The sequence below is a fragment of the Taeniopygia guttata genome, chromosome 1 (genome assembly GCF_048771995.1).
Source record: "Taeniopygia guttata chromosome 1, bTaeGut7.mat, whole genome shotgun sequence".
NCBI classification, from domain to species: Eukaryota; Metazoa; Chordata; class Aves; order Passeriformes; family Estrildidae; genus Taeniopygia; species Taeniopygia guttata.
In genome coordinates this window covers 69,228,080-69,242,045 of record NC_133024.1, presented here as the reverse complement: position 1 = coordinate 69,242,045, position 13,966 = coordinate 69,228,080, and the positions used below count along the sequence as shown (strand labels likewise).

At 39.7% G+C, this 13,966-nt stretch overlaps 1 protein-coding gene across 6 annotated transcripts in view; it reads right to left on the bottom strand.

Annotated features, from left to right (window-relative positions):
* The window catches only part of SACS (sacsin molecular chaperone), a 53,329-nt gene extending 43,606 nt beyond the window's left edge, over positions 1 to 9,723 (bottom strand). Inside the window, exons 1-4 of one of the 6 annotated variants that reach the window (XM_030275297.4) lie at positions 9,444 to 9,722; positions 8,601 to 8,642; positions 5,409 to 5,555; positions 3,118 to 3,257 (exon numbers count right to left, since the gene is read on the bottom strand). The gene's annotated coding sequence lies outside the window, so the exon portion shown is untranslated. The other 5 variants (XM_030275289.4, XM_030275303.4, XM_072930773.1 and 2 more) reach the window with 5 other exon arrangements.
* Positions 9,724 to 13,966: the final 4,243 nt, after the last annotated feature.

Below are 13,966 nucleotides of genomic sequence, written 5' to 3'. Positions count from 1 at the left end.
TCACATAGGATTTTAAGATTAAAACTATACTGAAAAACATTCCAAAATGTGCTAGAACAAGATAAGAACTGAGCCCTTATGGCAGAAAATACTAAAAATTCAGAATAATTGCATAGTTTTTGTTGAACTCAGTCTCTGTAAGTGATACAGAGCTGGAAGGAAAAGTAGTTGGTCAAGGGCTCTGGAAATACAATTCCACAGGAAGGAAGGGAACTGAGTACTTTTGCAGACTTCCTTCTCTCTCTTTTTGTTTAAATATAGATTTTGTTTGGATTTAGCTAAAATAAATCTCCTTCAAGCACTTTTCTTCAAGAGTAACCTGGAAAAGTTACACCTTAATTATTGTTTTCAACATTACTAGTGACTGAAATATCAGGCAAACCAAACACCCTTCTTCGTTACTTAAGGGCGCTGTACTGTGCTGTACTCAGAAAACCATTATAACAGAGACACGAAGTCTCAGAGTGCATCTGAAGTAGACTTTGCAGATAAGCACTTAAACTGAAACAGTAACTGAACTTATTCCGAAGATGAACTTAAAATAGTTATATACTATAAGGTCAGTTATGCCCTAAAGCTGACTACCCAGTCTTGGTATCCAAATTCCTTATGCATTGCCTCCTGCACTATAAGCTAACAGGCAGTCCAGGCTTAGGTATAATGAACTATACCAAATAAGAATATTTGATTTAGTTCGTTTAGATGTACACAAATAGTTCTTTGTTTACATTCAAGTGTTTAAAGTAGAAAAAAATTCACTAAGGAAATTTTCTTACACACTGAGTAAGTCAAACTCCAAGTAATTATAACAAGTAATATGCATATATGGTAAGTTATCCTTTCACACATTATGTCTAAAATTATTTTTGTTTTTACCCTTAAGTGAAGGGTTTAGCTATGTCCAAACACTGTTACTGATCTAACTTCAACATTTCAATGACAGGTAGATGGGTTCAGATCTTGAAAAAAATTATCTTCAATGAAAAAGTGAATTTAAGTTTGACTTAGGCATTAGTGTTCCCTGAATGCTATCAATATGATAGGTGGCTTCACTGCTTTCTCTGGCCTAGCATCTTCCCCTTTGGTCGCTTTGCAGCACAGATGGCCAGGAAGTAACTATGCCTGATGGTAAGAGTAGTTGTGTTTTTAGTTGAACTTTCTGTCTTCTAAGTACAGTTTAGTGGTTTTTTTGTTGGTTTTTTTTTTTTTTTTTTCCTGCTTTCACCAAATGAGTATCTATTATTATATGGAAGTTTCTCCTTCTGTTTACAGTTATTTGAATTCAGGGAATATTGATAGCCACAAAATACTAACCTGTATCAGATATACGTAAATGTGATTGATTGATCAATTGATTGTATGTATGTGTTTTGCAGTATTTCATTCATTAAAGTTTGGAAATGGAAATTCTTAGACTACAGCTCTGAAATCTACATCTGACAGACAAAAGCCTGATGAGAGAATTTCAAGTCTACAGTTACAGTATATTCCCAATACTTTCATGGAGGAAAAAGTATTAACAACTCTCAAAGGAGCATTTATGAAGGCAAACCTTCTCCTAATACTTCTCCTGCCCTCAATTATTCTTGTGAAGAGAGCCTTTCTTCACATTGGGTTACTGGAAAGCTTATTATGAGGTAATATGAGCCTGCCAAGTCAGTCTGTCCTTTGGGAGGGATGAGAGATGCAGACAGCCCCAGCTGGAGGGATCTCCAGGTGAGACAAACATGCATTGCTGATATAAATACATCTGACGAAACTGAGCTCTGATTCATCTCATCAGGACAGCAGTTTTGGACTGCAGGCTGTGTGCAGTGCACTTGTTCACTGAACAATGCATTTCCTACCCTGCAATAGCTTCCAAATTATTTCTGAGTTCAATTTGAGATATGGCCTTTTTACTTAGAAAGCTACATTCACAAACTATTGTAGAGCAAGGTAGCAAAGTCAAGTAGCATTCCCTGATATTTTTTGCATTCAACATGGGATCCAAGATGACATGGCTAATAGGAAAAAACGTGCAGAAACTGAAATTCCCTAACTGAGGTATGAATTAAAGTTAATTCACTCTAATTGGAAGTAATTAGATCATTTCTGAAATTGCCATTTTTGTAGGAAATATTTTTAATGAATCAGAGATAAGTACTATATACTGGGAAAAAGTGTTCTGGGCAGTTACAGATCCTTTGTGCATCGTGAGTAGTGTACTCATGCATCTCAGATCTGCTAAATGTAGGCTATAAACCAAAAATTAATGGATACATTAAGGACAAAATGCCTTAGTGTGCTCTCCTGAAACAGAAATTCACTGTTGTTCAGTCAGCTGGCAGAGAATTTCAGTGTTGATGTTGGTGATTTTGTTCTGTTTGCTTGTACCCCAGCACACCACAAGACTGTTCAGCTAAAGGTAGAAGAGCAAATCACATCAGTTTTGCCTTGCACCCAGACTTACCACAGGACTCTCTGACTAAGGCTAGGGAGCAAAATATTTTGTAACTGTTTGTTTGATGCAGTAGCACTGTAGTATCAAATCTAGAATAAAGGCCCCAATCTGCAGCTATTAGAGGGAATCACATAATTCAGAACCTACAGATACATCACAGCGACCTGAACAAATAGACCAGCCCTGTGCAGAGAGAAGAGAAAACAAAACATTACTTTGGATCAGGCTGATCCTGACCTATGGAAAAGTGTATAAATACTCCCTTTTTTGCCCAGCTGGTGACGCTGTTTGATACACCTGTTTGTTGATGGGGTTTGCCTTCCTGGCTGCCAGGGTTCAGTGCGACTCCCACTGAGCTGCTGCCTACCATGAACCCCAGATCCCTCTCTGCTGGGCTGCTCTCCAGCTGCTCCTCTCAGGGTTTCTGCATGTGCCTGGCGTTACTTGGTCTTGTGTGCAGAAACTGGCATATCAGATGCACACAATGCCCAAGGTCAGAACCAGGCTAGATCTGGGCCATGCATCCATTAGGTAGTCCTGCTCCCAGGTCTCTGTGCCCCCTATGACATCCCAGTGGTCTTGAGAGATTTGCAGGAACTTTGAAGAAACAGAGTTTGTTTTAGGTCAAAAGACCTGAAATAGTGATGGTTACATTGTTCCTAGCACAGACTTACCCCTGCATGTGTCCATGACTGGTGGTAAGGAGAGAGGCAGGTCCATGAATAAGAAGTGGGGAATATTTTGCAGGCTATATTCTTTCTCCAAAACAATTCCACATGGTAACCAGCCAAATTTCTCTGCAAAGGACAGGGAGCTGTGTCAGAAACAGACACAAGAGTGAGATCAGCTCTGATGGGTTCTGTTCATATACTTGGTAAAGAGTATTCAGACTAACAGAAATACTTCTGAGGTGTTTGTTGCATGGCTATTTGTTTGTTTGTTTTTTTTTTAGTTACTGATGTTAATTTTCAAAAACCATTTTTCTCTTCATTTCCTCCAATTTTTAAATACATTTTAAAAAATCCAGGAAGATATTTTTATGACCACTATGTACTTGCAAAAGTATGGATAGGGTTTGACAGACATGACCAGAATGATTTTTTCTCTATGTCATTTGTCAGCCACAATTGATGACAAATGGCATGGCATTTTCTGTCTATGACTAGTATGCTTTTAAGCAGGGAATGCATCTGTATTAATTTCTACTTCATAAGTGGGGGGAGCTTGTCTCTGCACTGGGACAAATTATAGTGAAAACTTTCAACTAGGAATGCCAAATGTTGGAGCAGCAAGGAGATGAACACAGATCTGACTTGATACAGCATACCGAGAGAGTGCAGAGGAAATATTTTAAAAGCTGAAACTACCCAAGTCATTTACAGATGCTGCCAAGTGTAAAAAGCACTAAAATGCCACCTGTTTATGTAGCAGGTGCCATTTATGACAGCAACTGTTGTTGAAAAACAACCTTAAAACTCTGCCAAGATTTGCTGTGCCCATGACTTGCCATCACATCCTTCTCTTCCATTGCTTCACAACCTAGCCAATTCTACATAGCACTTTCTAGAGGAACATTTTAATACCCTTTTTTCTTCCCCCAATCAATAATACTAAAAAGGTGGCCTAACAGTGAAAGAAAATGACCGAGGGTCTGAACGTGAACTTTTCAACACATCAAACAGCTATAGCATTATTCATAGAGAGCTATATTAAGCATCAGGTGCTGCATAAATAAATAAAGCTGCATTCATGAGTGTATGCAGAGTGTTTTGAACTACTTGATTAAAGAGCACCTTGTTAGTGAAAATTATGATTAATGATGAGCTTATAACAACAAAGCTCTCTTTGCAGCACTACAATAAAAAGAAAGAAATGATAAGCACACTTTTGATTACAGTTGCTATGCTAATAATTAATAAGTGAAGCCATGCTGAAAGGATATGTGAAAGATTTTTATATTATAGAGTTTGGGTTGCCCAAAAAAACACTGCAGTTTGTTCTATTATTTTTGGCATTTTTTTCGAAAACAGTAAGACTTCATTGCTACTTGGATTTGACAACATGATGAGAGATATGCCAAAGATCAAGATAAAAGGTCAGGCAGGAGGCCCTGGGATAAATACACTTAAGGGAGCCAAAGCAATTTTGTTGCTCCATTATGTTTCACAAATTAGGCTGGTGGCTTTTCCATCCAGCTATAACATTCATCCATCAGCTGAAGATGAGACAGTGTCCTTTTCATTTATTATTTATAAGACAGGGCATGCACAATTTATCTGACATCATCCTTGTCTGACGTTACAGCTAATGAGAAACTGCAATACATCCATCTTTATGGATCTGTCACAGAAGATATGAAAAATCTCGTATCTAAGGATCCATTTTTCTGTGGTAGGGAAGGGCTTGCTAACCTACACAACTAAATAGATTATTGTATGATTGTGTATGTCCCAAAGGGATGAGCTTTCCACACCACTAAAGCTGTTTAAGGGATGCCCCTGTGTCTATATATGTACATTGCACAAACATCAAATAACAAGCATGAGTCAAAACAATGTTTTTACAGGAGTACCAAAACAGGAGTAACCAAAACAAACCAGAAATCAATTTAAACAATTTAAGTTCTTCAGCTCTTAAACCTACTTTACTGTGGTGGGTCAACAGCGTTAAGGTGAGATTCTAACTGGCACAGGGTGGAGAAATACAAGCCAATGCAGGGAAGTATTTTCAACGCCAGTCCAATATGAGCATGAAAGTAGTGAGCTTAAAAATGCTGGCACCTGGAATGAGGTTCTACATCACTCTATAGTGCAAAAATCATCCTCCAGTGCACATCTTGCTCTCTCTTACCCATGGAGAGACAGAGAGACTAGACAGAGACCCTGGCTCGTAACATGAAGGCAGGAGCTCAGCTGCACCTCTGAGCACAGACAGCTAAGGTCATGAGCAGTATTTAGTTCCCTACCTCTTATTTAGCAGTGCATCTGTGGCCTGGAGAGTTGGAGAAACGCAAGGTGCTGCCAGAGGATTAGGGCAGGCTGGGACTGGCACCGCTGTTACAAAAAACCATCATGGCAGCTGGTCAGAAGTGGTGATTTGTGTAGGAATTGTCCTGGTATGGAGAAAAAGAACAATATGGAGAGAGAAATTTGAGAAGGAAGGGGAAGGTTTACAGGAGACATTTTACGGGGAAAGTGCAGGTAGCACAAACAAGGATTGAGGGCACAATCCTGAAGTTCCCCTTCTCTCCCAGCAGGTCTCCAGACATCAGACATTAGCAGTTTCTTTCATAGTGTGAATGATTTTATGGGACAGGATTTGGCAACAGCTGGTGTTTTCTTGTAAAGCACATCAGACCACTCTGAAACAACTATCACATTTCCCAAGATCTCAGCTTACATCATTTAAAATCAGACAATAACTTGGCTGTTACCTCTGCAGAGCTCCACATTGCACCATATATAACTAACAAAGAGATAAGTAAATCAGCCTGTCTTAAAATGAAAAAAAAGTACAGGCTGATCCTTTTGCTTCGCCAAAGCTAAAACTCTGTTGTGATTTAATTCCAGCCAGCAGCTAAGCACCACTCAGATGCTTTGCTCGCCCATCTTCCCCCAGTGGGATGAGGAGGAGAATCAGAAAGAGGTGAAACTCATTGGTTGAGATGAGAATAGGTTAGAAAATGTAATTAAACAACAATAACAATAATAATTGTCATGCAAAGGAATACAACAAAAAGAGAGACAGAAACCCAAGTGATACAAGTGATGCACAGTACAGCTGCTGACCAATGCCCAGCCCATCCCTGGGCAGTAACCAGCCCCTCCAACAAGCTTATATAATGCACATGACATTCTATGGTATGGAATACCCTTTGGCAAGTTTGGCTCAGCTATCCTTGCTCTGCTGCCTTCCAGCTTCCAGTGTCCCTCCTTGTTGGCAGAGCAAGGGAAACTGAAATGTCCTTGAGCTAGAGCAGGCACTACTTAGCAACAACTACATCAGTGTGTTATCAACATCATTCTCATACTAAATCCAAAACACAGCACTGCGCCAGCTGCCAGGAAGAAAATTAACTCTATCCCTGACAAAACAGCAATTTAAATACTAACACAGTTGTTTTATTTCCTCATGGGACACCAGAATGCTAAAGGTCTGACCTTTGCTATTTCCCACCAGCTGTCATATCTGAAATAGGTGGTGATTGGTATATGCAGCCAGCTGTAACATTCTCCTGTAAGAAAAGAGAAACCAAACCTCACCACTGAGAGGGGCGTGAGGCATATTCATGCCCTCCTGTGAGGTCACCAAAGGAGATCAAAACACCTGCCCCATCCTCTCATGAGTGTAGCCATTACCTATCAGAAATAATGCCTTATTTTGGTAGTCTGATCTTCATAGCTGCACTATTTTTTTTGCACATAAACACATTTAGATCTTCACGGACAATGTGAATCCTAACTTTTTCACAGTTCTGGTGTACCTCCATCACAACAGCTTGCTAAAGGTTCCAAACAAAGACCATCTTCTGCTAAGATGATCAAAAAAATGCTAATTAGCTACATCACTCCATTTATAGATTTAGCTCAAGACTGCTAAGTGCAAATATATCCATTAACACTTAGAAGAAAAATGTCAACCTACTGTACCAAATAATTGTGAGTTGTTATATTTCTTAGCTGAGGCAGAAATAATTGCTAGTATAACAAAAAATATTGCTGAGTGAATTAATACTTTTTTCAAAAAAGAGTAAATCTTCCAAAACATCAAATATTTCAAAATCTGACATGCATGCTTTCAATTCTGTGGTATTCCAAGTGTTATTGCATACTGAGCAACTAGACCCTGTTTAAATTCTTCAATAAAATGCTCTTTTGCCTTACAAAGCCTACACTTTTCTATATTTTAACATTAAAAAAATACAGTATTTTAGAAACTCGGCTTCTGAGAGTAAGATCCAAGGGCCCCCAAAAATTTGAAGTCAATGATCATGGGCTAGTTTTAGATATATGATATCTCAGTTTTTTTGGAAGTGCTGCTGTGCTTTCCTTAACAGAAAAAAATAATATGGTCCAAACCTGAGCATCTTAGATCCTCTGCATTATACTTTATAAATCTGTGCCTATTGCCTTGGAGGTCATAAAAAAAAAATCACATCTGAGAAACAGGAAAACAATCAAGAAAGAAAGACAGAGAAACAAAATGTTTTTGAATTAGCCCCAGAAACACCAAACTCCCCCCAGTGTAATGCTGCTGAAAACAATGGAAGTACACAGGAGCTGAATTTTTCCCACTGTCTTTACACAATGGTAAGAAGCCTGTAAAACTATTTTATCCAATAGTCCTGCACGTTTTCAGTAGGTGAACAGACCTTTGCTATGTAGGACTGAGGAGTTTTTAAATATTTTTGTATTCTTGCAAATGATTACTTTCTTAATCTTCGAAAACCCTGTTTCCAACCAGAAATTCTGCTCAATGTTGAGAGGATGACGATCCTGACATAGGGGGGGAAGGGAAAAGGATGAATATTGACAATACCAAGCTTCAACATTCACGACCACTGCCAGAGCACTCCCTAGGTAACAGCAATTTGCTATAAGCTTATTAAGGGATAAATTTAGCTTCTTATAATTCAGTTTCTCATAGCAAGCAATAAGAAGTTTTGCAAATAGACAGCTGATGGAGCTCTTACACCTCTGGGAATACAAGGTGAGGGCAACTTCCAAAGCAATGATGGTAAAAACTTCCCTGTGGGCTCCTTTGTGTGGGGGGAGATCTGCCTTAAATCCCCACCGAGGAGATCAGTGTGATGGGGCAGAAATGCCCTTGCAACCCTCAGCATCAGGAGCTGCAGCTCTGCCAGGTCCCAAAAGAGATGCACAAAAGGAGGCTCCTCTTTGCAACAACTGCCCACCCTCCTTAACAGGCCCACACAGGCTGCCTGTCACCATTACCCCACTGTCACCTCCACGACACTGAGGGAGATCTCCCAGAAGTTTCTGCAGGAGCTACATTAAGCACCAAGGTGCAGCCACAGAGGACATCAAATAGATAGATTATATTGTCTGGCTTAGAGCAAATCGCTAGAGCTTTATGCAGTACTTAAACAGATGAAAGCAGAATTAATATTCTCATTAAATAACAAAGAAATACTCACTACTTGTGCTTTTTTTCACTCTTCTGATAGGTGTAGTTTCAGCTACAATAAAAAATTTTGTCTCATTACCAAAAAAAATTGCTGAGAAATGCAGTAAACTTGCCCTAGCTCTGCTTTTTCTCTTGAAGCTAGATCATTACTAGATCATTAGGGCATATGCAGAATAAAAAGCAGAACATCATTTGCCAAAGAGAACCGATTGTATTTCTGTAAGAAAAAGGATTATATTTAAAAATATATACATCTACTTCAGCTAGCAACAGTCCAAAGATAGGAAAGTGTACATTCCTTCGAGTAATAAATCATACTTGGCAGTCTCTTTGGGAGAGCTATGTTAAGAACTAGTGTCCTGATAGTAACACATGAAGCCATTGAAATTTCATAGGCTTTCTACAGCTGCATACATGGGAAAAAAATTAAAATAAAGCACTTGGCATGAAGTAAGTATAACAAATCATTCTAGAGTGTGAAAAAATGGATTGTGCATCCCTGTGCTTAAAGGCAGAGTTGAAATTCAGTAAGAGGCCTTTGCACAGGGAGGGTGGTGCTGCAGCAATCTGCTAGCACATCTGTAGAGCAGAGCCCAGATAAGCCATCAGGAAAGGAGAATAAGCTCATGTAAACAGTCCTACTCTTAACCCACCCTACCAACACACTGCAATGAGTCACTCAAAAATCCTGTAGAGACAGACACAATACAGTTTTATGCTTAAATACACAATGAAACGAGTCACAGTTAATGCTTTCTCCAGCTGTAAGTGCTAAAATCATCAGGATACCCATAAAACATCTCCCACAAACAACTGCAGTGACCACGGGATCTGCTGTTGAGCTCGTACTTACATCGCGGCATCAGCTGGGTCAAAGCTCGGCATTTAATTATTTCTTCGTAAGCCGCTTCCCCATGCTTGTCTGCTCATTGTGCCATTCCTTCCATTGATTGCTTGTGTTTGGCAGCATCTGGACTGCAAAATGATCCTTTGCCCCCTCTTTTGCAAAATCAGCAGGCTGCGGAGGGATGCGTGACCGCTACTGCAGCCGATGAATCCAAACAGCCCAATGCAGCAGAGGCTTTAGCTCCCCCTTCCCAGCCTGGGTTTTTTCTTTCTTTGTCTGTGTGGGGTTTTTTTTAAAGAGATATGGTCCTGACTAACCTCAGGTTTCAGGAGCACAATACAAGCTCCAGGCACGGGCAAGTCAAACAGATGTGGAAGGATACCAAAACAGAAGGCCAAAATAATACAATTTTAAGAGTTGTTACTCAAGGTGTAACATGTATTTGAACTGTTTCCTGTAACAGATCAAATTTTTTTATTGGTTCTCTTTAATTCAAATTTTTATTGACATTTTGCTGCTTTATTTCTTCACTTTTTAATTTTTTTCAGCTTATACAATAGAAATAATGGGGGTTTTGCTTAATTATTTCACCCTTCAACTCTCTTTCTTTGTCAAAGACTGTTTACATTTAAATGTTCACAATTTGAAAAAGTCCTCTGTTAAAAATTCTGTCTGTATAGCAGTTTTAGCAAATATCTTTACTGTAATGCCTCTGTTTTGCTAGCACGGTATGCTCACACTCTTTAGAACTTCCTTAAATTAATTTTGTCGGTGCTGATTACATCAAAAGTCAGAAATCTGTGGGCTACCAGTAGCATCCCAGTATCTTGGTTTCATTTTTTAAGCTGGCACAGGTAGCTGTTAGCACTTCCACATTTTTAAACTCATCTCCTTATTGATTTTACATTCTTATTCCTACTCATGTGATCAACTGCATAAAGCAGATCTCAGCATTTAAGGCATTTCTAAGATTTTTCATTCTCTCCCCTTGGTCCTTCATGTTAACTTGTCAGGTTGTTCTCCAGGAAAACCAAGAAACCTTCCTTTTGAGACCCCTTCTAATCTTGCCAGTTGTGTTTCTTTGAATTCCACATGCAAGTGTAGAATGCTGTCCCTCCCCTTGATCCAGTAGCCTACTGGCAGAAACACATCATTCCAACCTGTCAGTCTTCATTTAAAATGCTCGACTAACACAGCACTTCACAAGAGCTTCAGGACTGGCTGAAAGGATGAGATTAGGGATTTCTCCTGAGTCTGGAGCTCTCTTTTCCCTCTGCAGTCTTGAGATGCACAGGTGATGGACTAGAAATAGCTGTTCTACAGGGTAATGTCAGCAGAGGGAGAAAAAACAAACACAGAGTACTAATTCAGCTTTGTACAGACAGAGGACTACTCCTTAGACAGCTCCTGGACTTTACTACACCTCTGTTGCTTTTGGTTAGAAAAACCTGTTTTACTGCCAAGGAGCTGAGGCTGGCTTCTTTTATGTTGAAGGTTAAAATAACATTGCAAATACTAAGAGGCTACTGCTACATTGTATAAAAAGAAAATATTACTCCTCCAAGGAAAAGAAGTCTATTCCATATTAAAGTACATCTGATAGTAAATGCAATTATTTGTGTTATCAGAAGCAGTTTACCAGAAGAGGACAACATCCTTATATTTGGAATCCTGATCATGAAAGGTCAGAGGAACTGAGTGTAAATAAACAACAATGCTGTCGCTACAATATTGCTTTTTGTTGCATAGAGATCAATGAAAACACATTTTTCTGGTCATCACATCTCAGCTTTAACCACAGAAACAGTAACAAATCCTGTCTGAGTTCAAGTAAACAAAAGGACATTGTAACCAGGCAGAGCAGACTGTTTAGCCAGGAAAACACGTAGTGCCAGTCTCCAAAACATTGCCCCGCTAGGTAAGCTCCTGCAGCACAATGATCTCACGCAGCTGTCATGTTGCTCCTAAGTTTCACTGCCAAAAGGATTGGTCCCAATGCAGCGGCACTCTGAGAATTACCTTCTGAGCAGGGCGTGCGTGTCGGCTGCGACTGCCCGTGGCCACACTGGCCACATAGGCCTGTAGCATGGCATCAGCCCTGTTCATCAATGTTACATTCTGAATGCAGGAAAAAATCCTCAAGGGGGGGTGGGAATGAAGCCACAGATGATACAGAAAGCATCACAAGGATAGGAGGCAATGGGGGAGAGGACGTCGAAATAAAAATGCTTTAAAAGCACTCTCTCACAAAGTGCTCAAATACTTTTTAAGCAGCAGGCATGAAGAGCTCTCCTTTGAAATTCCATACCTAGAGTGAAAATAGATTATGAACGACTAGCATTATTAGCAATCTTCTTATAGAAGAATGTCAGCTGAGGGCAGCCCTCTGTCTGAAAACTGAGCCTGAAAAAGCAGCTGGGCTTCCCACGTGGGAAGCAGGTGAAGGGCAAATTTCCCCTCCAGGGACATTTTAAAACAAAGCCAAAAATAAGTATTTGATTAATGCATTCAGCATCCCAGCTGTGAAAATCAAGTAAAATTAGAAGGCTCATTTTTGCTGCTGCTGAGTTTGATATGACTTTTATTGGTGCTGACATGGGTGAAGTGCAGCCAGCCAGCTACTCAAATTGGTGGCCTGCAAAGCTGATACCTTTTAAAGTTCACCTGCCTCCTCTTCCAGTCAGAAACATTTTTCTTATTTCTCTTCCTCTTAAATTTCTCTTCCCTCCTCCTCAAATGGGATACCTCATCTTACACAGCCCCCTCAGCATCAGCAGCTTCTCTATGTTGTCCACGAAGGGAGAGGCACAAAGTCACATCCCCTGATGTCTCTTGGGGAGCAGAATGGGGAGAGCTGGATTCCTACTGGGCAGCACTGGCCTGGAGGCAGCCAAAAACATTCACACCTGCCACATACAGGGCCACTGTCACATTCCAGTACAAGCAAGTGGTTTCATCATCCAGATGCAGCCCACAGCCACCCCTGTAATGAAGGGAGCTGAAATCTTCCTCAAGTGGCAGTGTATTGCATCTAGGTAACAGATCCAGCTCAGAAGGTACAAGAGTGTTCTGACTGCTTTAACTGTGGAAAATCTCATAAGAGTGACCCAACCACTCTGAGAAATAAAAACTTAAAATTAAAAATCTTAATAAAAATTAGTTTTTATAGTGAACTCTATTTTCTCCACAATTTTATTGAATTTTCTGAGGCATTGCAAGATCCCACTCCTCAACTGTATGAGGAGGACTGGCAATTTTCTGTTTAATTCTTCTCCCCACCCCCCAGCATAGCCAGCCTTCAATTAAAGGGAATAAAAATGAAATTGAGCCATAAAACCTTCCTACAAAATCCATATATAAGAGACCTGCACAATGTGACAGCAAAGAGTAAGTGGAGTCTTTGAAGTCGGTGAATGTATAGCAGATAACTAATCAGTGACATTTGAAGATAATCTGAGTTGTTGACGATCTGAAATATTTTTTTAAATGTCAACAATTGTGACAGGGTTTTAATTATCCAAGGTTAAATATATGGAACTGCATTAGCTGGATCTTGTAGTAGGATCACTGCAATATTTGGAACAGCAACTCTTCAGCACAACCTGCTTCAGCTGTCTTAAGTGACTCACATGTGGTTTAAGGCTGCTGCAAGGAAAAAAAATTTTAAAAAGACTAAATATGAGGAAGAGGTGACCTAACCGAAAATTCTCCAGTACTGTAGTGCTGAGACACCTGATTTTGTTCTAGTTTAGGTTGAAATTGTGATTTCTGCATTTTGTACCCAATCATATCTGTGGTAGACCTCTTGTTAACCTAGATAAAAAGACAAAAATGTTATAAATTAACATTTCTAGGCTGTGATCCAGGATGATTAAAATACCGTCTTGCCCAGGCTATTAGTGCCATAACAATTTTAATGCCAGCAAGGCCAGGCAATTAGCATTTGTGTGATTAAAATACCAGCCTGGTCTTCTAGAGAGAGAGTGATTAGTATGTTGCCAGTCCTAGCTATTAGTGTTAGCAGCACTAATGGTGTGGAATTTTATAGTCCTTTGAGAATTAATGTAGGCTCATATTAGCTTGATGTGATGCTTTTTTTTACCTATATTTTACCTCATTGAAATATACATATGCGTATTTCAAATATTTACGTAATCATAAGAAAATTTTCTTTTTCTTTGAACCACCATGATAATGGAAAATCTAACATGTTGTCTGTTAGGAGGAGTCATGAAAAGGTTGGATTATCAAGTAGGAATTCCAAGCAGGGAAATTAAAACAATGATGAAATTTGTTCACCCTCTGACTAAAACTTAAATGCCAGCTCAGTCAGTCCATGGCATGCAGCCAGAGCCGTGCAGCCTGACTGACCCCGTTTGTCCAGGGCAGTGGATTCATTAACCACTGCAGTCCAGTGCAGCCCTCTCTGCATCCCAAGGTGGGTGCAAAACATGTGGATGGGCCCATGCAGAGATTTGACTTTGAGATCAAGTGCTCAAATTCAGGAGATGGGCTTTTTCTATGATACA